This window comes from Neovison vison, chromosome 12, assembly GCF_020171115.1.
Source record: "Neovison vison isolate M4711 chromosome 12, ASM_NN_V1, whole genome shotgun sequence".
Taxonomy (NCBI): domain Eukaryota; kingdom Metazoa; phylum Chordata; class Mammalia; order Carnivora; family Mustelidae; genus Neogale; species Neogale vison.
The window spans coordinates 121,235,285-121,259,971 of record NC_058102.1 but is presented as its reverse complement, the minus strand read 5'-3'; the positions used below and the strand labels follow the sequence as shown (position 1 = coordinate 121,259,971).

The following is a 24,687-nucleotide window of genomic DNA, read 5'->3' as shown; positions in this document are numbered from 1 at the left end:
CTGTGTACCACAAATGTATTTCTAAAAGTTCTGAGCTGTTGCTAAGTTCTCTTTCTCTCTGGGGTCCTTCCTTTCGAACCATTCTTTCTGTCACTGCCCAGAAATAAAGTGGGGCACATAATTGGAAAATACAGGCATCTGGTTACTTATTAACTCATTAGGACAATGATGAATGAATAGCTTCCCAAGTAAAATGATACCCAACTGCAGGATAAACAAAAGTCACAGACAACTGGCTCATTTAGAAGTCATCATGTGAGAATGGGGACTTTCTTTTTAACCTTTTCTGCTGAGGGACTGCTTTCCACATCAACCACACTCACTAGGGTTATCTTTTAAACCCACAGAGCTCCAGTAATTGCAAATATTTTAAAAGTGAGTGTGAAAGAGACCAGAGAATATAGTATCTTCCCCTCAGCATCCAACCAGATGTCACTCTGGGAATTAAAACAAACCTCTTAAATCTAAAAAGAAGCCACTCTAAGCAAAGATGTTTGTAAATGGGCTATGAAGACATCAAATAGAATGATCCTTGGGAATTAGGGGGACACTTGTTGTTTCAATATGTATTTGACATCATTTTTTTTTTACAAAACCCATTTTGCTTTATTTCATAATATATATATTTGAAGAAAGAGAGAGAGATAGTGAGAGATAGCACACACAAGCAGAGGGAGTGGCAAGCAGAGGGAGAAGCAGGCTCCCTGATGGGCAAGGAGCCTGATGTGGGACTCAATCCCAAGACCTTAGGATCATGATCCGAGGGGAAGGCAGTGACTTAACTGGCTGAGCCACCCAGGTGTCCCATATTTTATAATATTCTTGATTATGACCCACACTCAGCATGGTTCTTTAATTGCCTAGCCCAAAGCTTTGTACATAGTAGATGCTCAGAAAAATTATGCATAGGTGAATAAACCACTTAAATCCTTCTTTCAAAGCTCAAGTTCCTATAACTATGATCTTGTGACAGTTTATTCATGATGTCAGAGCTAGGGGCTAGTGTGGGGTTTACTTAGACTAGAAATATCACTTGACCTTCATTCATTCAATAAGAATGTATTGAGCCTAGTAGGTACAAGGTTTGGGGACTCAACAGAGAACAAAACAAATGAAAGCAATGTCTTTGGGGAAATCACCTAATATGGGGAAACAGATAATGGGTGACTAAAGAAAACAAGGGTCATATTAGGAAGTGATAAGTGCAAAGGAGAAAAACAAACCAGTGATGGGGAAGAGAGCTTGTTGTGGACAATTTTAAATGAGAGATCTTCTTTTTAAGAGCATGTCAGTTGAATCCCCCAGCCCCCACTGGAAAGAGTCTGTTGACTAAAGTAATGGTAACCATTTTTTGCAATGTTTTATGGTTCACTATGGACTCCCATATGTGGACCTCATTGGATCTTCTCTGAGGCCCTGTGAGGGCTCCACAGTTTCCATGTTATTGATGTTAAAACTGAGGGATTACACAGTTTAGTCATCTTCCCAGTGAGTGGTGTTGTCTGGCCCTCGTCGGGATCTCCTACCTTCCACACTTCTGGTGACAGGGAGAGAGCATCCATCTGCATCCCTACTGCCAATGGCGGAATGGGGAAGCCTGCCGTGGTGCATTAGGGTTCCACTCATACAGAGCTGCTGTTTCATGGAGTTTGACCTTTAGCTTCCAGGTTTGGTGTCTGTCTGTTTTCTCCCTAGGGGAAACAAAAGGGCAATGTGTGTTTATTATTAAATGAAATCTGTAAAGAGTATTAATGTACAGCAAAAGAAAAGAATCAGGTAAAACTGAAGACTCTTTGAACAGTCTGGGCCTAATCCCTAACCCATCCCGTGTGTACACATCTAGAGCGAGGCACGGCTAGGGGCTGCTCTCCCTGCCACGTTTGGTGCTCGTACCTGTGTCAATGGGCCACCTGACCTGTTAGTCATCAGAGGAAAGCCACTTCCTGGTGATGAGAGTCTGTGTCAGGAAGGACACGTCATCCCTGCTATCCTGGAAACTTTTTTAGTTTCATTCATAAGCTAAGTTTTGAGAGCCAAAACTTCTGTAAACCCACAGAGACCATTTTTTTTTCCTACTTAGAATTATCCAAGTATAAAACCTCAAAGTAAATCTGTCAAGAGGAAAGCTTTCATGTGAAATGTGCTCAGCTACTGTTTATGTAAAAGTCATAAGATCATGGCCTGTTGCTTTCTTTTTTTAATGAGTGAAATATTTTTCTTCATCCCCTAAAAACAAGCAAATGGCCAAAAAAGAAATAATCAACAAATAGTTACTGAAAATCTGGTATAGTTTTCGTACAGTTCTGACTCCAAACTAGAGAAAAATGTGCATCTGGGACGCAGATAGAGGATAGGATTCTAGTTCTCTACTCATGGGGGAAGTGAGCAAGTTACTTAGCCTCCAAGCTTCAGGTTCCTCGTCTATAAAATGGGTATAACATCTGCTCTGAGATGTCATTATTGGAACTAAATGAACTTTAAATCATTACATGTCTGGCACATAGTAGATAATAAATGACACCATTCTGGGGCTAATGAGTGCCAGCTACACACTTGTTGGACCCTTCCGTCCAGGATATAAAGGCCTTGACTTGTGCTATGATCCACAAAATCCCTAGGGGGAGCCTCAAGAGCCAAAGGAGCGGTGGTGTAGGGGCTGGATGAAGGCAGCCGCAGGAAGTGAGACACTACCCAGAGAGGAGGCAGAAAGCAAAACCAGAGTGAACAGTCTACCGCGGTGACCAGGCAGATTGGTGTAGGCGGCTCAGATGGCTGAGCTGGGAGAGGGGCTTCCTGAAATAGTCCACAGGAGCAGAGCGACAGGATAGAACTTTGTAAAGGACTCCAGGGCTCATGTATGGTTGGGTCAAGCCGGGCGAGGCAGTTGCAGAGGGTGCCAGCACGCTTCTATTTTGGAGAGATTTGCATTTCTAATTTACTTACAGCCAGCCCCATTCCAGATAATGTTTACTTCTTAAAGCCCAGGCTTCAGTGGCGCTTAAGAATCTGCCAATGTTGTGTTTGTTCTCTGAATACGAATGACTAGTGCTGGGAACCCCCATGTTTGAGCCAACCCGCCAGCTGGAGCTCTTGGTTGGTGGGGCTTTTCTCCCAAACTCTGAGATCCAGAGGGACGTCAGGAGTCCAACGACCACTCTCCAGGAATAGGGGTCCCTATCATGTTCACTGGTGGCCCGCAGTCCTGCAGGGATACTCCTGGTGACAGGACTTCTGACCACCACTTCACAAGGAAGGCTTCCCCTGAATTAGCAGCTCTGAGTCCTTCTGAGGGTAAACTCTGTCCCCTTACCACATAGCGGTCCTGGTTTCAGGCACCAGCACTCAACACACCTGCCCTCCTTGGGAATAGCTCTCCAAGGAGCTGCCTCCCAGACTCCTTCCACTGGACCTATTCCTTTTGGGTCTAATCTTTGCCATCCCTTCAACCAGTGAAGTTGGCCCTGAGGGCTTCCCCATCCTCATTGTTCATCCTAATTATTGACATTGTTAAATTTGCAAACATTCATCTCAAAACACAGCCCGTGAAACAGAACACAGCAATTCATTTATGTTCTGAATCCCTTGGTCCTGTGAACATCCTTGTCAAGAATACTGTGATTTAAGACACAAAACTATTCTCAAACATTCATTATTAGACAACTGGAGTTTTTGCTGGTTTTGTAACCTACTAAAATGGATAGGCTGTTGAACATTCCACATTCAAAAAGTTTTTTGTAGGGTGGTGGGGAAGGGGGCATATCTTCAATGTTTATTTTAAAATAAAGTAAGTTCTTGACTTTAAAAAAAAAAAAAAAGAACACTGTGATTTATTTTGTATACCATAATGGCGCTAGCTTTTAGGTCCACTACATGACACTCTAGGGCTCCCACTAAGTTTGTTGTCCAAATTCAACTGCATGGATACAGAGACAGAGAACTGGGGAAGGGGGTGTGTTTTGTTCACTAACTATAACCTTGGTACTAAAAATACTGTCTGACTTCTAGGATTTCAGTAAATGTTTGTTAGATGAATAAATGGGGCTTATGTACTTGAGATTATCTCCAGACTTTTTGTTTAGGATAATAGAATCCTCCAGTACCAATGGCAGAGAAGACGAAAGATGTTCACTAGAGCTGGGGTACAGTGGCCCTAATGAAAGCTGGATGCTAATGATTCACATGCTTTGTGATTCACCCATGAGAGTGTATAATTCAAGGATTTTTAGTATATTCACAGAATAATGCAACCATCACCATCATCAATTTTAGAACATTTTTGTCATCCCCAAAAAGAAATCACGTAGCCATTAACTTTCACCACGCCCACCCCAGCCCCTTAACCCTAGGCAACCACTAATTTATTACCTTTCTAGGTAGATTTGTCTATTTTGAACTTTTTATATAAATGAAACCATAAAATATGTCTTCTTTTGTAACCAGCTTCTTTCATTTAGCATTATGTCTTCAAGACATGATACATGTTGTATCATGTATCAGTCCTTAATTCTTTTTTTTGCCCTTTGTCCTCACTTTATTATTTTTTATTGAAGTATAATTAACATAAAATATTACATTAGTTTAAGTGTATGACACATGAAAAGGCACATAGTTTCAAAAATTTTATATAGGACCCAGCACTCACCATGACAAGCATAGTCACCATCTCTCACCATACAATGTCATTACAGTATTATTGACTCTATGCCCTATGGTGTATTTTTCAATCACGTGACTTATTTTATAACTGAAAGTTTGTGCTCCTTAATCCCTTTATCTACTTTACCCATCCCTGGCACGCCCACTTCCCCTCTGACAAACACCATTTTGTTCTCTGCGTTTAAGTAGGAGTCTGCTTAGTTTGTGTGTGGTATGTTTGTTTATTTGTTCACTTGTTTTTTAGATCCCACATACAAGTGGAATCATACGATATTTGTCTTTCTCTGCCTGACTTACTTCATTTAGCGTCATACCCTCTAGTTCCATCCATGTTGTTGCAAAGGCCAAGATCTCATTCTTTTTTTATGCATGAGTAATATTTCATTGCATACACACACCACGTCTTCTTTATTCATTCATCTATTCATTCATCTATAGTAAGTGAACAAAACACATTCATCCACGTCTTCTTTATTCAGTTTTTCCATAGATTGGCTATTGTAAATAATGCTGCAAAAAACACAAGGGGGTATGTATCTTTTTGAATTAATGTGTTCATTTTCCTTGAGTATATACTCAGTAATGGGATTACTGGATAGTATTGTCTTTTTGTTTTTAGTTTTTTGAAGAAACTGTTTTCCGTAGTGGCTGCACCAATTTACAACAGTGGCCAAGTGTCCCTTTTTCTCCACATCTTCGCCAACACTTGATTCTTGTCTTTTTGATACTAGCCATTCTGATGGGTGTGCGGTGATATCTCCTTGTGATTTTGAGTTGCATTTCCCTGATAAATTGGTGATGTTGGGCATAGCTTCCTGTGTCTATTGGCCATCTGTATGTCCTGTTTGAAAAAAAATGTGTATTCAGATCTGCCCACCTTATAGTCAGATTGTTTTTGTGGTGTGGAGTTGTGTAAGTTCTTCATGTATTTTGGATGTTAACCCCTTATCAGATCTATCATTTGTAAATACCTTCTCCCATTCAATAGGTTGCCTTTTTGTTTTGTTGATAGTTTCATTCATTGTGCAAGAACTTTATTTTGGTGTAGGCCCAGTGTTTTATTTTTGCTTTTGCTTCCCTTGTCTGAGGGAAAAGATCTATAAATATGTTGCTAAGTTTGATGTCCAAGAGATGACTGTGTTTTCTTTTCTTTTTTAAAAATTTTTAAAATTTTTAATTAACATATAATGTATTATTAGCCCCAGGTGTACAGGTCTGTGAATCGCCAGGTTTACACACTTCACAGCACTCACCATAGCACATACCCTCCCCAATGTCCCTAACCCCACCACCCTCTCCCTACACCCCTCCCCTCGGCCCCCCTCAGTTTGTTTTGTGACATTAAGAGTCTCTTACGGTTTGTCTCCCTCCCGATCCCATCTTGTTTCATTTATTCCTTTCCTACCCCCCAAGCCCCCCACGTTGCCTCTAAACTTCCTCATATCAGGGAGATCATATGATAATTGTCTTTCTCTGATTGACTTATTTTGCTAGGCATAATACCCTCTAGTCCCACCCATGTTGTCACAAATGGCAAGATTTCATTTCTTTTGATGGCTGCATAGTATTACATAGTATACATATACCACATCTTCTTTATCCATTCATCTGTTGATGGACATCTAGGCTCTTTCCATAGTTTGGCTATTGTGGACATTGCTGCTATGAACATTCGGGTGCACGTGCCCCTCCGGATCACTACATTTGTATCTTTAGGGTAGATACCAAGTAGTGTGATTGTTGGGTCATAGGGTAGTTCTATTTTCAACCTTTTGAGGAACCTCCTCCACTCTGTTTTACAGAGTGGCTGCACCAGCTTGCCTTCCCACCAACAGCGTAGGAGGGTTCCCCTTTCTCTGCATCCTCACCAGCATCTGTCATTCCCTGACTTGTTAATTTTAGTCATTCTGACTGGTGTGAGGTGGTATCTCATTGTGGTTTTGATTTGTACTTCCCTGATGCCAAATGATGTTGAGCACTTTTTCATGTGTCTGTTAACTGCCTGTGTTTTCTTTTAGGAGTTTTATGATCTCAGTTCTCACATTAGGTCTTTAACCCATTTTGAGTTATTTGGTGAATGGTGTAAGAAAGTGGTCCAGTTTCATTCCTTTGTGTGCAGCTGTCCAGTCCTCAATTCCTTTGGCTGGCTGACTAATATTCCAGGGTACTGAAGGACCACACTTTGTTCATCTATTCATCAGCTGAGGGACATTTAGGTTGTTTCCACTTTTACCCATGGTGACTAACGGTGCTATGAAAACTCACATACAAGGTTTTTCGTGATGTCTGTTTTCATTTCTCTTGGATCTACACCTAGGAGATTCTATGTTTAACATTTTGAGGCTACCTCAGACGGTCTTCCCCAGCAGTGGCGCCATTTTACATTCCCACCCCAATGCATGATGGTTCCATTTTCTCTCCATCCTCACCAAAGATGGAGCTTCTTATTAGTCTCATTGCTTATCTTGCATTTATTTTAAATGTTGCATTCCTTTCCATGATAGAAAGGGTTTGTTTCTGGAATTGAAATTACTTACCATCAGGAACAATCAAGGAAACAAAAAATGGGAAGTATTTAAATGGTGCCTTTTCATCTTGGAAAGCTGAGCTGTGTGAAAGAAGAGTGAAGAAAACGAAAGCTGTCAGTTTCACTGTCCAGAGAGTTTCTCTTGTCTTGGTGCCTTCACATTTTGAGGACATGGACGCCCCTACATATGTGAGCAGAAAGAGCAACACTTCTCACCCTGCTTTACCTACTCTGCCAGCATAATCCCTAAAGATTCCCTGGGATGCTACCAAACCGCGGAGCATTTGAGGCTTCTGCATAAGGAGATGTTAAAAAATGCATCTGCTTGCTTAGGGGACCTGAGAGTGTCTCTGGCCCCATAGTCAGTCTCTTAAATTCCTGGCTATCTACGGCTTTTGGTGAAGATGACTGAAAGAATTCTTCTCTATTTGACCCTCATCCCAGTGGTTTTCATAACATGAAATGAATTTAGGATTACAAAAAGCTTATTGTTCTCCATCAACTCTTTGCATTCAGTTGTAGAACTTCCTTTTTATAGAAGGGATCTTAACCATGTGCAGGAAAAAGCATTCATAGCTTTGCTTAGTCCTGGTTATTGGCCAAGATTTCCTCCTATTTAGTTGAAAAATAATAATAGTAAGGTGGCTTTCCTTCAAAATGTGTATAACGGCCTTTTCAGTGTCTCTGCAGTAGTGATGGGTTTGTAACAATTTTTGTTTGTTTCTTACACAAGAGATACCACAGTTTAGGATTATTTTCACATCCATAAGAACTAAGCCATCTTTTTTTTTTTTTTTAAGATTGTATTTACTTATTTGACAGGCAAAGATCACAAGTAGGCAGAGAGACAGGCAGAGAGAGAGGAGGAAGCAGGCTCCCCACAGAGCAGAGAGCCTGATGCGGGGCTTGATCCCAGGACCCTGGGATCATGACCTGAGCCGAAAGCAGAGGCTTTAACCCACCGAGCCACCCAGGTGCCCCCTAAGCCATCTTTTAAATAAGCACCTAAGGACATCTGAAACCTTTTGAATTAACAATTTCCATTAATTATGAATTCACAAACTATAATTTACCACTAGGAATTTTATGTTTTCACTCTGGTTTTAACTATTGCTACAAAGTTAAAATTGTTGTATTTCCAAAGAGAAAGAGAGAGAGAGAAGCAAGCAAGCAAATATGGGGAAATGGGGACATTTAGACCTGAGTGATGGGACTGAAAGATGTTTCAATCACCTTGAAGAGCAAATTTGCAATCCCTGGGTAAGAAACGCGCCCTGCAAAATGCAATTCCATTTTGGAGTGTTTATCCAGAAGAAGTTCTCAGACATGTGCTAAGGTGACATTGATGATCTCTGCATGTTTTCATTCATTTATCCATTCATCCAGCAAATATTTATTGAGCACATACTGCGTCCCATATATATATTACAGAGATAGCAGAGGGCAAAAGAAACAAAAATTCCACCTTCAAGGAGCTTATGTTCTAGGGGAGGATGACACAAAATAAGCAAACTAAGTAAGGAAAATATATAGCATGTAAATTGGGTGATAAGTGTTATGGATAAAAATAAAGAAGATAGGAAGTGTTGGGAGGGGATGAAAAACTTTGATAAGATGGATAGGGAGAATCTCACTGACAACATGATAATTAGGGCTACTGGATCTAGCAAATAAAAATGTAAGACACACCCCCTAAACTTGAATTTCAGATAATCAATAAACTTTCTTTAAGAATAAGTACAACCCAGGGGGGCATCTAGATGGTGCAGTCAGTTAAGCATCCGACTCCTGATTTCAGCTCAGGTCCTGATCTGAGTTGTAAGATCAAGCCCTGCATTGGGCTCCGTGCCGGGTGTGGAGGCTGCTTAAGATTCTCTCTCTCCCTCTCAAAAAAACAAAAACAAACAAAAAAGAATAAGCATGCCCCATACAATATTTACTCCACACTTACTCTTTGTTGACCTAAAATTCAAATTTAAATGGGCGCTCTGTATTTTACCTGGCAATCCTAGTGACAGTCGAGTAACGTCCTGCAGGAATGAGGGGGCAAATCGAGTGAACATCGTGAGAATGTTGTTGAATGAGCAAGTAACTGGGAGGCGAACGTGTTAGGCGGGGGAAATAGAACAAAGGTTCTGGCCAGCAGTAATAGTGAAAACTCAGAAGTAACTTGCTCTGCAGGAAGAGAAAGATAAATAATTTATGGTTTATTTGTACGATGGAGTCAATTGGATGGACTAAATGCGTCAATATTGATAAATCTCAAAAACATTATTTATCTTTCATGAAAAGATAAATCTGTTTGGTCGTATTTCTGTAGGGTTTAAAAACACACAAAACTATATACTGTTCATGGCTACATACATATGCAATCAAAGGACAAAACAATCATGGAAAAGATAAACAGCAACTGTAGGAAAGCCTCAGCCTCTGGGGAGGGAAAGAGAAAAATGGAGAGGTGTGGTTCTCTCTCTTCCCAGCCCCCTTCCTCTCTCCCTCTCCCTCTCTCTGGGTATGAAAGTCAGTCTACATTTGGAAAAACAGAGATGGACCTTGAGTGCATTATGCTAAGTAAGATAAATTGGACTGAGAAAGACAAATACTGTCTGCTGTCTCTTATATGTGGAATCTAAAGAAGACAAACTCATAAAAACCAGAGTATACTGGTGGTTACTAGAGTCTGACAGGTGGGAGAAGAGGAGAAATGTTGTTTAAGGGCACAAACTTAACTAGTTAGTAAGTAAGTTCTGCAGATCTAATGCATAGCATAGTGATTACAAGTCAACATTATTGTATTATAAACTTCAAAGTTGCTAAGAGACTATATCTTAATTATTTTCATCACAAAAAAGAAATAATACTTAGGTGACATGATAGAGGTGTGGTAATCAAATTACAAAATATAAATGTATTCCAGTGGTAATCAAATGACAAAATATAAATGTATCAAATCAACCTGTTGGACACCACAAACCTACACAATGTTTTCTGTCAATTATATCTCAATTAAAAAAAAATAGATAGGCAATCTAAAGCCAATAAGGCCGAATGTTCGTCTTTTTTTTGTTTGTTTGTTTTATTCATATATATTTTTTTCCCAATTTATTTATTTTCAGAAAAACAGTATTCATTATTTTTTCACCACACCCAGTGCTCCATGCAAGCTGTGCCCTCTATAATACCCACCACCTGGTACCCCAACCTCCCACCCCCCCGCCACTTCAAACCCCTCAGATTGTTTTTCAGAGTCCATAGTCTCTCATGGTTCATCTCCCCTTCCAATTTACCCAAAAGCACATACCCTCCCCAATGTCCATAACCCTACCTCCCTTCTCCCAACCCCCCTCCCCCCAGCAACCCACAGTTTGTTTCGTGAGATTAAGAGTCACTTATGGTTTGTCTCCCTCCCTATCCCATCTTGTTTCATGGATTCTTCTCCTACCACTTAAGCCCCCATGTTGCATCACCACTTCCTCATATCAGAGAGATCATATGATATTTGTCTTTCTCCGCTTGACTTATTTCGCTAAGCATGATACGCTCTAGTTCCATCCATGTTGTCGCAAATGGCAAGATTTCATTTCTTTTGATGGCTTCATAGTATTCCATTGTGTATATATACCACATCTTCTTGATCCATTCATCTGTTGATGGACATCTAGGTTCTTTCCATAGTTTGGCTATTGTGGACATTGCTGCTATAAACATTCGGGTGCACGTGCCCCTTTGGATCACTACGTTTGTATCTTTAGGGTAAATTCCCAGTAGTGCAATTGCTGGGTCATAGGGCAGTTCTATTTTCAACATTTTGAGGAACCTCCATGCTGTTTTCCAGAGTGGTTGCACCAGCTTGCATTCCCACCAACAGTGTAGGAGGGTTCCCCTTTCTCCGCATCCTCGCCAGCATCTGTCATTTCCTGACTTGTTGATTTTAGCCATTCTGACTGGTGTGAGGTGATATCTCATTGTGGTTTTGATTTGTATTTCCCTGATGCCGAGTGATATGGAGCACTTTTTCATGTGTCTGTTGGCCATCTGGATGTCTTCTTTGCAGAAACGTCTGTTCATGTCCTCTGCCCATTTCTTGAATGGATTATTTGTTCTTTGGGTGTTGAGTTTGTTAAGTTCTTTATAGATTTTGGACACTAGTCCTTTATCTGATATGTCGTTTGCAAATATCTTCTCCCATTCTGTCAGTTGTCTTTTGGTTTTGCTAACTGTTTCCTTTGCTGTGCAAAAGCTTTTGATCTTGATGAAATCCCAAAAGTTCATTTTTGCCTTTGTTTCCCTTGCCTTTGGCGATGTTCCTAGGAAGATGTTGCCATGGCTGAGTCGAAGAGGTTGCTGCCTGTGTTCTCCTCAAGGATTTTGATGGATTCCTTTCTCACATTGAGGTCCTTAATCCATTTTGAATCTATTTTTGTGTGTGGTGTAAGGAAATGGTCCAATTTCATTTTTCTGCACGTGGCTGTCCAATTTTCCCAACACCATTTATTGAAGAGGCTGTCTTTTTTCCATTGGACATTCTTTCCTGCTTTGTCGAAGATTAGTTGACCATAGAGTTGAGGGTCTATTTCTGGGCTCTCTATTCTGTTCCATTGGTCTATGTGTCTGTTTTTGTGCCAGTACCATGCTGCGAATGTTCGTCTTAATGGTAGTTATTCACGACTTCATTTTTTGTCCATTTCTGAATGCTTAGATGCTTTATTATTTAAAATACTTTTTGAAGAAGGACAGCAAATTTTAAAGAAAAAAAAATTTAGGTACCTTTGTATTATGAGGAACTCAGTATAGTAGGAAGTAACTTAGGAGTGTATAAATATTTGATCTAGCAACAACCCTGTGCAGGTAAGGGTCGGTAGGTGACAAATATTGGTGTACAGTGTTCATGACCTAGTGTGAGAAGCTATATCTTCAAAGTCGGGATATCCCACAAATTCACAGGAAGCCCTGGAGCTGGCTAGGAACTGCTCAGCACCTGCTTCCTCATGTGTCCAGCAGAGGCGCAGACAGAAGCCTACAACCCTCAACAGGACCAGAGCTGGACAGGCCCTCTAAGTGTCCCAGGAGGGACCAATCAGGGCATTTGGTTTTGTCTAGTCTGAAATCCCCATTGGATTTCCCACTGAACTGGAGATAGTACAAACTTATGAAAGTCAGGGTCATTTCCTACTTCCCGCTGCAGACTTTGTCTTACATAAGATGAAATTGAATTTAGATTCCTAAGGAGTGGGATACGATTTTGGAGGCTCTGTTTCACCTCACCATTGCTGTCACTAGCGTGCTGAGTAACCTGAGGCTATAGGGGTCTGAGTAGGCAGAAGGAACCAGAAGTCCACATGTGGGTGTGCGTATGCTCTACCCCACATCTGAGAATAAGAAGGAGTGACCCTTTAGGGGCAAATGCTGTAACTGGTCGTCATTCCTAGGAGAATCCATTTATAGCAAATGGTGTATCCTTAACAGATGAACAAGATCATGGGCTCTGTAAATAGACTTGAATCCCACTTACGTGAATCACAGAGGAGTAGGGTGGACATGCTCTACAAGGAAAGGGCATTCTACAAGAAAAGGGATTCAGGACACAATTATTTAGGGCAAGGATATTTCCTATGATTTATTTACAGGGGCTTAGCTCACCTGGGATCTCATTAAAGCTCACAACACTTAGGTATAGGGCTTCAACCAAGAATCAACATCTAACATAGTGGGCAAAGCAGCATTATACAGATGCAAAAGCTGCCAGATTTCATGCTTTTAGACGATGCAGATAATGCAAGTATGAATATTAATAACATATGTTTTATTAAACACATGCTCCATACCAAAAACTTCACATACATTATACAGTGCCTATCCTCAGAGCAAAACTGTGAGTGGGAACCGGTGAGAAGTTTAGAACTCAGTAGCCTAAGGCGACACAACAATAAGTTGTTGACTTGTGGTTCAAATCCAGGCAGTCTAGTTTCTTTTTTTTTTTTTTTAAAGATTTTATTTATTTATTTGACAGAGAGAGATCACAAGAAGGCAGAGAGGCAGGCAGAGAGAGAGAGAGGAGGAACCAGGCTCCCCGCTGAGCAGAGAGCTCAATGTGGGACTCGATCCCAGGACCCTGAGATCATGACCTGAGCCGAAGGCAGCGGCTTAACCCACTGAGCCACCCAGGCGCCCCTAGTTTCTTGTGGTCTGCACTCTTAACCAGAACACTGTTGCCCTTGGCATCTTTGAGCAGGAAAGTGGATTGTAACCCCAGTGCCGGCCTGTGATTGTGCTAACCAGAAGGTTCATGGTAAAAATAGAATCCTTCAGTAACTGCTGTAATAGTACTTACCAAGAATTATGTCGAGTTAGCAAACTGGGGGCGAGCAGTGACTAATTATGCTCGCCATTGGACTTGGTCCTACCGGAGAATACCCCTGTGCGTCTGCAGACCTCTGCTTGAGTGGGGATGGTTTTGATGGCCAGGGTCAGGGAGGGGCAGTGATCAACAAAAATGTCCTGTAGCTGAATATTATCTTTGGTGCTTCCTGCTTCCCTTCCCTTCCTCGAGCTCCCCCTCCACCCATCCACTCCACTCCACTAGAAACCACCCCAAGACGCTTCTTCCTAAGAGTCCTTCATGGACCACTTTCTGCTTTTGCTCAAACTTAAGCAAGTGTGTGGACAGAACACACTGGAGACTTTGAAGACAGACTCTGATTCAACTCTGCCTCTTTGTGGGTGTGGCCTTTTGGCAAGATCCTTAATGTGTCTGAGCCTCGATTTCTGGTTCTGCACAACAGGAATGAATCATAGCCACTGTCGCTGCGAGGATTGTAGAGGACACACGGGATGTGCCCAGGACCTCTTGGTAAAGAAGAGCGATGAGGAGAATGGTGACGATGAGTAGCTAGTCCCAGTTCAGTCCCATTGGTTTCCAAGTAAGAACTGTTTGCAAGGGAATTTTCTTTGTAAAGGACACTGGGGCCATTCTCTGAAGATTGGAAAGATACTTTCCTTTCTCTCCACTGTGTGGCCCCTCTTATACCGAACTCAAGACCAAAATTACCCTCAGGCCTCCTAGCCTCTACTTAAGATCAGCTGCTCTGAACTTAATGTTTATATGCTTTGTTTTGGCTTTTTGGGGGTCTGAAAGCTGTGGGACAGGAGAAAAGATCAGGGAAGATATTCTCAAGAACGTACTTGAGAAGGTGAAAGAATATCAACAAAGGGAGATGCTTAGGCTTCTGCAAGACAATACCAGAACAGTTTAGAGTCCCTAAGTAGACAGTAAAAGGAGAGATGGAAGGACAACCATTTAAAGATAGAAATTACAGCCACTGGGTTATTAAGAGTTTTGTTTAGGCCTCCACAAGCACAGGAATCTTTAGAACATATTGCAAGTATTCTAAAAAAAAAAGCTGGGCTCTGATGTTGGCATGTAACATCGCAAAAGGCCCAAGCTCATTTATGAGAGACAGAGTTGACTCATAGTTTCAGACTGGCCATAATTTGGGCCGCCTTTATTAAGACAATTATATGGAATTGCTTATAAACACTGGTCAAGCGCTGTTCTCGACCATCGCAGGCTCTTTTCCTGTGTTTGTTTTATTAGCAAGATGGATTCAATTAAAAAAAAAATCTATTGGGTAATTATCACAATACTTGGCCAAAAGAAAGTGATAAAGCAAAATTAAATACACCATGTAGAGATTAATACATTTGGAGGAGCTGGAACCAAACAATTCTGAAAACAAAAACAAGCAAAGCATTGCCATGATTTCTACCTGTGAGGAACTGCCCATGGGGAGGAGTACAGGCCCATGCGCAAATGCAGAGGGGAAAGGGCTACGCATGCAGAGACAGTGGGCTTTCTTGGAGGGCTGGAGGAGGGCCTCCGGGAAGGCTTCCCAGAAAGTGAGTGTGAAGAGTGAGGAAGGGGAAGGGACGGGAAGGAGGCCTCCTGAGCAGAAACGCAGTGTGAGCAAGTTGGGGACCCATACGGGCTGCTCGCTGGGAGGTGGTGAGCACGGAAGAGGCTGCACAGGCAGGAGAAGGTGGTCAGGGAAAGGAAGACAGGGATGTGCCCTGCCATGTCCCAGCCCCACCCAGTGCCTACTGGTGAATTTATACCCAGGCAAGAGCTTTACCCCTGGTGCCAGAGCAGGTGTTTTTAGAATGGAGCAACATGTTCATATATCATTTTTGATAGGGAGGTGACCAGTTATGAAGGGTGTCCATCAGGATTAGATTCTTTTCTTTTTTTTTTTTTTAGAGAGAGAGAGAGAGAGTAAGTGTGTGCGAGAGCAGGAGTTGGGGAAGGACAGAGGGAGAGGGAAAAACAAACTGGGGCAGAGAGCCCCAAATGGGCCTTGATCCCAGGACCTCGGGATCTTGACCTGAGCAGAAGGCAGATGCTTAACTAACTGAGCCACCCAGTGCCCCCTTCAGAATTAAATTCTTAAAACCACAATTCTACATCCAAGAATGTTCATTCATTCATATTATTCATCCCTTCAATGAATATTTATTGAGCGTTTAATATGTGCCAGAGACATAGTCCCTCTTCTGGGCTCAGAAGAGTCAGCAATAAACAAAACAGACATAAATCCCTACTCTCCTGGGAGAGATAGGTAATAAGCAAAGCACATAAGTGAGTAAGTTGTATACAGTCTGTTAGCGGGTGATTAGGACAATAGAGAAAAAAAACAGGGAAGGGATTAGGGAGAGGGGCAGTAGCAGGAGGGCAAGTGAGAGGATCCATTTTTAAGGAATAGTCACAGATCACTGTGATTTGGAGCACTTAAAGAATTGAAGGGGGCACCTGGCTGGCTCAGCCATTGAAGTATCTGCCTTCAGCTCAGGTCATGATCCCCGATTCCTGGGATTGAGCCCCATGTTGGGCTTTCTGCTCAGCGAGGAGTCCCCCTCCCCCATGTGTGTTTTCTCTCTTGCTTGCTCACTCTCTCTCAAATAAATAAAATCTTTTTTTTTTTTTTTTAAGAAGAATCAAGTGATACAGTTATGGAAAAAAGAACTTCCTTCCATCTCTCTCTACTAAAAAGAAAAAAAAAAAGATGGTCAGAAAAGACCTCACTAATTAATAAGGTAACATTTGAGCAGGGATCTGAAAAAGATGCTGGCTTAATTCCTTCTGATATCTGGGGATGTGCCTTCCAGACAGAGGGACATGCAAAGGCCCTGGGGCTAGAGAGCCTGAAGAGTAGGGGCTATAGCAGGGAGGCCAGGGTGCCTTGAGCAAAGTGAAGGCCAAAGTGGAAAAGTAGTATCCACTCAGCTGACCAGCAGAATCAACAGCCCAGGAACTTATTAGAAATGCAAATTCTTACATCCCAAACCGCCTACTCAGACTGTGAATCAGAAACTATAGGGGTGGGATTTAGCATCCTTTGAAGCCTTCCAGGTGCTCCTGAAGCTGGCTTATCTGAGAAACACTGTCTTAGAACTGGTCCAGAGCCCTCCTCTATTCCTACTTTCCTGGAAAGTCTTCTTAGATGATTCCATCATTTTCCATAGTTTTCAAAGCTCTCTATGTATAGCCATTGTCAGCTTTTTAATTCTCCAGCCAAATATCTCTTTTTGAGTTTTTAAAAAGATTTATTCATGTATTTATTTGAGAGAGAGAGAGAGCACAAGCAGGAGGGTAGAGGGAGAGGAGGAGAGAATCTCCAGCAGACTCTGTTGAGCTCCAGAACCTGATGCAGGGCTGGATCTCATAATCCTGAGATCATGACCTGAGCCAAAACTAAGAGGTGGATGCTTAACTGACTGTGCCACCCAGGTGCCCTGCTTTTGAGTTCTACTTGTGTATATCCAATCCCCATCTCAACAAATAGCTGAACCAGCTTCCCATTTGGTGAGGGAGAACTCTAGAAATTTGCTACACAGAACTCACCAAATGTATAATGTGAATTATGACCATTCTTTGCCATAATAATTTGGGGTAGGTCAGATTTGGTTTGGGGGCAGAAGAAATCATCCTGTCACAAGCATGACAGCTTCCAGTCCTATCTCAACTCCAAGAAACTGACTTGCCTTTTCCTCCCTGGGTCTCAGGGGTCCGTGTTCTCATAAATCTCGGGGCTCTTCCTCCCACACTAACTCATCATTTCAATATCTTCTTATTGCTTGCCTGTGAGATTGATTGATTGATGTCACCTGCACATAAGCCTCCACACTATTAGAAGTCACAACTGAAAATCGAATAGTTGCTGAATTTTTTTCCATTCAATCTCACAAATATTTCTGTCTTAACTCACTTTTGAAATGAGACAGTGGGCCGAGAAATAAATAACAGGTACTGAGATCCAGACACTGTGCTATGCATTATAAGGAAGCAATGCCTCTGCAGACTCTGAAATTGGCAAGTAAGATGAGAGAGTGTTACTAATGAAGTCAGGTGGCCAGGGTTTGCTAATTGTCTCTTGCCTACCTAACATGTATAGGTCCAGAGGTGGGTTATAAAACCTCTTTGTGCTTGGCGCCCGGATGGCTTGATTGTTTAAGGATCTGATTTCAGCTCAGGTCATGATCTAGGGGACCTAGGATGGAGCTCGAAGTCTTGGGGCTCTGCACTCAGTGGGGAGTCTGCTTGTTCCTCTGCCCTTTCCCCTGCTCATGCTCTCTTGCTCTATAATACACAGAATCTTAAGTAAATAAATAAATACAACCTCTCTGTGCCTTAATTCCTTTTCTCCTGAATGGGATTAATAATGTACCAACCTCATAGGACTGATGAGAAGATTAAATGAGTTCTGTGTAAACCACATAATCAGATCTGGTGCTTGGTAAGTGCCAACCAAGTGTTGACTATGACTATTAATGCCTATTTCTGAGTAAATAAATGGAAAGGGTTTGGTGAAAGCTAACCTGCGACTTTGAGCATGCCTCTAATGTATACCAGTTTCATACTGTGGTACTCACTGTAACACAGCTGCTCCCGGGGGCTCCAAATTACATTAATTAGCTTGTGATGTTTTGATTGATTCTTGTCTGTGTTTCAGAAAGCATTGCCTGGGTTTTTGTTGCCATGAGTTGAGGCAGTCAAAACCATGATCCCAACCAGGAAAAAATAATAAGCAATAATCTAATGTAATGAGAACATAACAAGATTATAAAACATAGCTATTAAAAAAACGATATTGCTATTTTAAAAAATAACAAAATAAAACACAGCTATTAGATGATTTCTTCATGGACCCCAGGGAACATGGTTTTAACTACTTGCTGTCAAGCCATGAGAGGAGATGGGATTCTTTCTTTTTGATTGAAGTGGTTCAGCATTGGCCTTAAATTGACCTGGAGTGACGAGAAAAAACGATTGGGTATAAAAATATAATAGGGTTCACTTAAAATCTGTCAAGCACTTCAGCCTACGACAGAGGGGTAGAGGGCGAGCCCTGTCCTTAAAATCTGGTTGGATTATGGAAGGAAAAGACAGCAGTGTTATTCTTTGGAAAGATACAAAATGGAACGTAACTGTGTGTCGCACAATAAGGAACTAATGTATCAGGACAAGTTATGGTCACTTCTAGGTACTATCCAAAGCCAGATGTGATTCAATCCATAATTAATGCTGTATATAAAGTAAGTTTGAGGCCTTGTTCGCTGTGTGTGTGTGTGTGTGTGTGTGTGTGTGTGTGTATGGCAGTGAAGCATGAAAGATCAGGGCTCTGAGTCACAAAAGGATGACTTTGGTTCAAATCCAATTAACAGAGTCATCTCAGCAAGTTGCTTAACCTCTTTAAAACCCCAAGTGCCTCATCTGTAGAAGGAGAACAAAAATAGTTTCCATCTTATAGGAATCTGGGGATGATGAAATTAATGAATGTTTGGAAAGTTCATAGCACTGTGCCTGGTACATATTCCTAATGTAATAATATATAGAGTACATATTCCTAATAATGTTGAATATCAGTTGTATGGTTGTGAAAATCCTTAGTATGTGTTGAAACGATAGTCTTTACAGAGTTGAAGAGAGATAGGATCATCAGGCCTGTTATTTTAAAAGTGAACAAAACAGGCACCAAAGAGTTAAAAGACTCCTTCAAGGTCACACTGGACCCTACAGGTGGGAGTGCGGGTCTATCCAATGTTATTGGAAAGGATTATGTAGCCCAGACTCAGACCCACTCCCACACTGGTGTCTGTCCTCAGCAAGGCAGCTACACAGAGGCAGGAATGGAAGCCATCTTTCTTCACTAATCATGGTAGCCTGGCCAAGATCAGAGCTGAGGAATCTTCTGCTAATGGCCCATTTACTGCCCGGAACTTGCTTAGGAAAGCTGTGACTTCAGATCCCAGAGTTAAGAACCTGGTACTTTTTTCACTAATATAGCAGAGATAATTTTTGCTCTGTAACTCAGGGTCTAAAAAACATCACCCTAGTTTATTTCTCTAAACCCAGTGAAAATCTGATTATATCCTCACTCACAAAGGTGGTAGGGATTTACTCATTCTTCCTCTCCCCCAGCTCACACTGTACCTTAAGATGGGCAAGGGGTCTCCCGTTTATCAATCCTGGTTGCCACTGAGATGCTCAGTGCCCAAGAACTGGAGATCCATTTGAAAGTCAAAGACATCCCTCAGAGGCCAAACCCCAAGATCCTTTGCTGTGCCTAAGACACACCTCTTAGAACTTATTACCCCTCCCGTGTCCACATGCCCCAGGGTCAGATGTCTGGCGCCCTCTTGAGGCAGGGACGGTGTGGGCTTCTCTAATTACAGACGTCACTCCTTTCCTTCTGGGGTGCTTGTCTCCATCCCCCATTTCCAAGCCTCAGAGCACTTCTCCGCCCTTTGAGGGTTCAGCTCTTTTCAAAATAAAGCTCCCTAACTCTGTGTAAGAGGCAATGGGAGCCCCAGACATTCAAGTCTCAAAATCCTGCTTGCCCTGAGGAAGGGCAAAAGGAAAAGTATTTCTCCTTTCTGAATCTTCTCCAGCGGCTGAAGGAAACAGAAAGGCAAATGTCCAGAAACCAGCCTGCCACGTTTCTTTTTTCTTTTTTTGGAGTTAGACTCTTCAAAAAGTATTAAACTCAGGCTGAAAATGGAAACACTGTATTCTTTCATCAAGACTGCATGTTAGGGCTGGCTGATGGACCAACACTTTGCAAAGATCCTTTGATTCTCTGTGCCTTTGCAAGTAACTGCCTGAATTCTTGGTGGTAGAATCAGCTGCTCTTCGGAAAACAAACCATTATAGAACTCCAACTGGCAAAGTTTGCCATCCATCAGCTCTCAGGATTGCCACTGGTGAAACAAAGGATGTATTTCCTTCATATGTCCACTAACTTCCTGATAATTTAAGTTTGAATTTTATCTCATTCATCAAGTTTTCCAATGCCTATGTCCCCGGTACTTAAATTCTTCAAATAAAATTTTTTTCCCTAAATTTTTATCCATTCTTAGCCTGGACCCCAAACATACAAGGTATAAGGCGTAAAGAAATCCTGTGCCAGGACTAGCCCAGGCCATGAGGACAAAGTAAGAAGTAAATACATAAAAGGCCTTCATGGGTCTTAGGCTTGTGCAGTCAGGCCCTGTCCTAAATATTTTACATACACCGACTCATTTCATCCTCCTAACAACCTTATTATCCTTACTTCCTAGGTGAGAAAACTGAGACACAGAAAGACACAAACCTTTCTTAACAAGGTTAAGAAACTTGTCTAAGGCTACACAGCTAACAGGTGGCCAAGGCAAGAATCTGTGCTCTTAACACAGGGCTATGACTATAAATTGTGGTTAAATGTTAACAAGGAAATAAAGAGGATACTAATGGGAAGGCTACCTGGTGGGGTAAGGTGCGCAGAGGGCATTTTCATTGTGTTGATTAGGAAAGGTTAGGGAGGAGGCAGCAGTGTTTGAGCTAAAACCTGACGATGACAAGGAGTCAGCTATACAAAGACTGGGGCCAGGAGGATGGGAGAGTATTCCTAGCAGGAGGAACAAGAAATGCAGAAAAAAGCCAAGCGAGGAAAGAGTCTCTTAAGGGCAGAAATGTGACTTGGGGGCGGGGAAAGCCTTGGTGGGGGGATGCAGGGAGAAGAACATGGGACAGATGTGGAGAAGATGCTTTCAGGAGCCATGAGAAGCTGCTGACATGCTTAGTCACAGAGATTATGACACGATATGAGTTGCTTTTGAAGTCACTGGCTGCTAGGTGACAAGGGATGAGTGAGAACCTGGAATCGAAGGGGCTTGGAAAAGGGTTATGTAGCTGAGGATAGAAGGTAACGTGGACCCTGGTGGGGTCAGGTTGCAAGAGATAAGGCTAGATGGAGCAGGAGGTCCTGATGCTCAGGATAATCTGGCCACCTGAAGAAGGGTTGACTTATTCCTAAGAGCCAGAGAAGCCCTGAACAGGTGGAAGCAAAGAAGTCCTATGATCAAATCTGAGTTCTAGGAGAATGAGTCGAGCTGGTGTGGACAATGTCTTGGAGGGACAAGCTTGCAGTCCAGCCAGGAGGCTTCTGGAGATCTCTCAGTGAAAGGTGAGGGGGCTCAATGAGGCCAGGGCCCTGGTTATTCGTTCAGCAAAGATGTAATGTCATCGGGCACTGTTGGACTAACTCAGACAAGAGGCTGCTCTCAAGGAACTTTCCAGAGCCATTTATGAGGACAGGCTTGATGATAACCTGAATGTAAGGAATGAGAGAAAGGAAGGAGATAAAAGACCCATGTATCCCTGTTCTGGCATTTGGGAAGACTGTGCAGAGGGAAAACTGTGCAGAGGGAAACTGTGCAGGAAGATGGGGAATCTGGAAAGAGGATTTGCCAATGGGACAAGTTCAGTTCAGGACAAATGAACAATTCCATTGGCCAAGGTGGAAAATCAGCAGGTAGATGTAGAAACAATCCAATGACTTTTTGAAGGATGGGAACTAAATACCCCAAGAGGAAGGTCTGAACACTATTACCCCTTCATTAGCTGGTGCAGTCAAAACAGATCAGCACTGGAAATGCTCTTTCAGTGAAATAGTGCTCCCTCTGAGCACTCCCTCAACTCCATCATGAAAGAATGGGGCTTTGCATTAAAACAAACTTCAGGGACTCCCAAGGTACAGAAACCTCCCATCTAAACATGGTTTCTCATGACTCAGACTCAGATAATTAAGTCAAGTTCCCCAGTCAAGAGTCTGTGATGACAACAGGTTGAAATAAGGTCATCCTTACCACAAGTGGTCATTCCCCTTTTTCTCCAATACTAATTGTATACAGAAATTCCCTTCTGTTGGCTATGAGACATCCTGAACTGCCAGAAATTTTCACCAGAGATCTTTAGAGAAGAATACACCAACTGTGTCTAGAAAGAGTTAATTTTCAATCATTGGGAAGAAAGAATATGCAATGTTTCTTTTTTATTATGAACTTTTAAAGTCTTCACTCCTGCCAGTGTCAGGAAAACAATTGTGTTAGATCTAATCCTTCAACTATGGTTAAAGGGGAAGCCATTTCTCCCTTGAAGGTTGGGTGGATGGATGGATGGATGGATGAACGGATGGAGACATGTTGGGATTTCAAGCGATGAGTGAGTTTTAGAGAAAGATTTTACCCCTGAGACAAGCCGGCTTTCCCACCCACAGTAAGCGGGTGCTCCTGTCTGCCTCTCCCTTTATTTTATCAAACCGTGTTTTGACAATTCATGGGGGGAAAAATGTGTCTAGGGCAAATTGAGCTGCTGAAGCAATAAACATTTAGACACATAATGTGAATTGAGTTATTGTTCTTCGTAGGGATATTTCTCTGAGTTTGTTTCTCTTTTTTGGAAGAACGTGTCAGCCTGTTTCCCTCCCCCCAGGTCTCTTGAAATGGAAGTCTCCTTTCCCTGTAATTGTTGCGAATCCTTGACAATAGCTCCAAGACTAGGTTATCTCGCAGGAACTTCCATTTCCAAAGAGTTGAGGGAGGTAAAGACTCAGAACAATTGGACATGGAGGGTTAAGAGCTGCATCTTCAGCCCAGTTCAGCTCAGGTGGCCCCTCTCTGCGGCTCACAGGGTAGGAGAGTGACTCCCGCGGTGGCTCTGGTGGGTTTTGGCTGGAGGTGGGGGGTGGAATCCTCCGTTTCGAAATCCCTGCTCTTCTTCTCTCCACGCCTGACCCCGCACAGCCTCTCGAGGTTAGCAGGCGCGTTCGGGACCTAACTTTGTCCTGACTGCGTGTGCGGCGGCGAGGGAACGCGAGGCTTGGCCGGCTCCGGGCGCCCCCGGCTCCGGCGGCGTGGAAGGGGCCGGGCCGCGCCGGGCGCGCGGGGAGCGGCCGCTCATTGTTGTCCGGGAGCAGGCGGCGCGCAGAGCCGCGCGCCGGGCCTCGCGGGACCCGCCGGAGCCCGCCTTCCGCACCGCCCCGCAGCCGCCCGGCCTCCCGCGGCCAGTCTACCCTTGCCGGCCGCGCCGGGGCCCCGCGCGCAGGGCGGGAGAAGCGGAGCAGGGGGCGCCGGGGGCGTGGCGCGGGGCGGGGAGGCGGGCAGGGCGCCCCGCAGCATGCGGCGGGCCCGGCGCGGGTGGGGGGCGGGCCGGCGGCGGTGCGCCCTGGCGCGCGGCCAGGCTCGGCGTGAGCGGCGCGAGCGGGCGAAGGGCTGACGGCGGACCCGCGGCTGGGCGGCGGCAGGGCCGGGGCGGTGGCGGCGGGGGCGGCGGCGGCGGCGGGGGCGGGGGCGCGCCGGGACCCGGCGGGGCGGCTGCGGGCGCCGTGGAGGAGGCGGAGGCGCCGGGCGCTGATGCTGCCTGCTAGGCCACGGGCCTGCGCACCCCAGGGCGAATGGGACGCCGGTTTCGGTGGATCGGCCGCTGCAAACCTCAAGTTCCTCGGCTCCTAGCGAAGCGCAACAAATAAAAAGGTACTGTGTCTTTGTTTCCCAGCCGCGACTGCTGGGAGGAGGTTGATTATGCGCACTTGTGTGTCCATTTTTAAATGCTGGGCCGGTGAAAGGGACATGACTCTTCTTTACTGGAAGCGTAGAGTATTTAATGTCACGGATGTGACATTTTTTCATTGCAAACCCCACGTGCGGCCCCTACTACACTCCCTTCTGCTACCCGTCCCCTCCCCCCATACAGTTTCTCTGACATCTCAACCTCACACTGTCTGAATTTACCCAGGGAGAAAGGAAACGACATTGCAGAAAGCAGCCCCGGGTGGGATTTTATTTATTTATTTATTTATTTATTTATTTATTTTAAGAAAAGCCATTTTTATGAAAGTGACAGGAGAGTCCTGTCCTTTGCGTGCCTCAGGTTGGCAGGAAGCAGACAGATGATCCTGCTAAAATACACTGCTCTTTTACACTCCAAATAGCTGCAGCAAGTTTGATGCATTGAGAAAGGGGGAGGAGGAGAACGGGAGGAAACCTTTAGTACGTGGTCATTTGAAAATGACCAAATGCATTGCATCTGTGTTGCAGACAGATGCCCAAACGTTTGTGCCTATTGCCTTTAGAGAAGATGAATCAGTCCTGCACTTTGAAAGCTGTGTGCGCCGCCCCTGTGTAATAAGGAACCG

The 24,687-nt window shown here is 43.5% G+C and overlaps 1 protein-coding gene across 7 annotated transcripts in view; it reads left to right on the top strand.

Annotated features, from left to right (window-relative positions):
* The window catches only part of FRMD4A (FERM domain containing 4A), a 606,410-nt gene that overhangs the window by 369,537 nt on the left and 212,186 nt on the right, over positions 1-24,687 (top strand). Inside the window, exon 1 of one of the 7 annotated variants that reach the window (XM_044228302.1) lies at positions 23,895-24,025. The exons of the other annotated variants lie outside the window; for them this stretch is intronic. The gene's annotated coding sequence lies outside the window, so the exon portion shown is untranslated. Of the gene's footprint in view, positions 1-23,894; positions 24,026-24,687 lie in introns of those variants that run through there. 7 annotated transcript variants of the gene reach the window in all.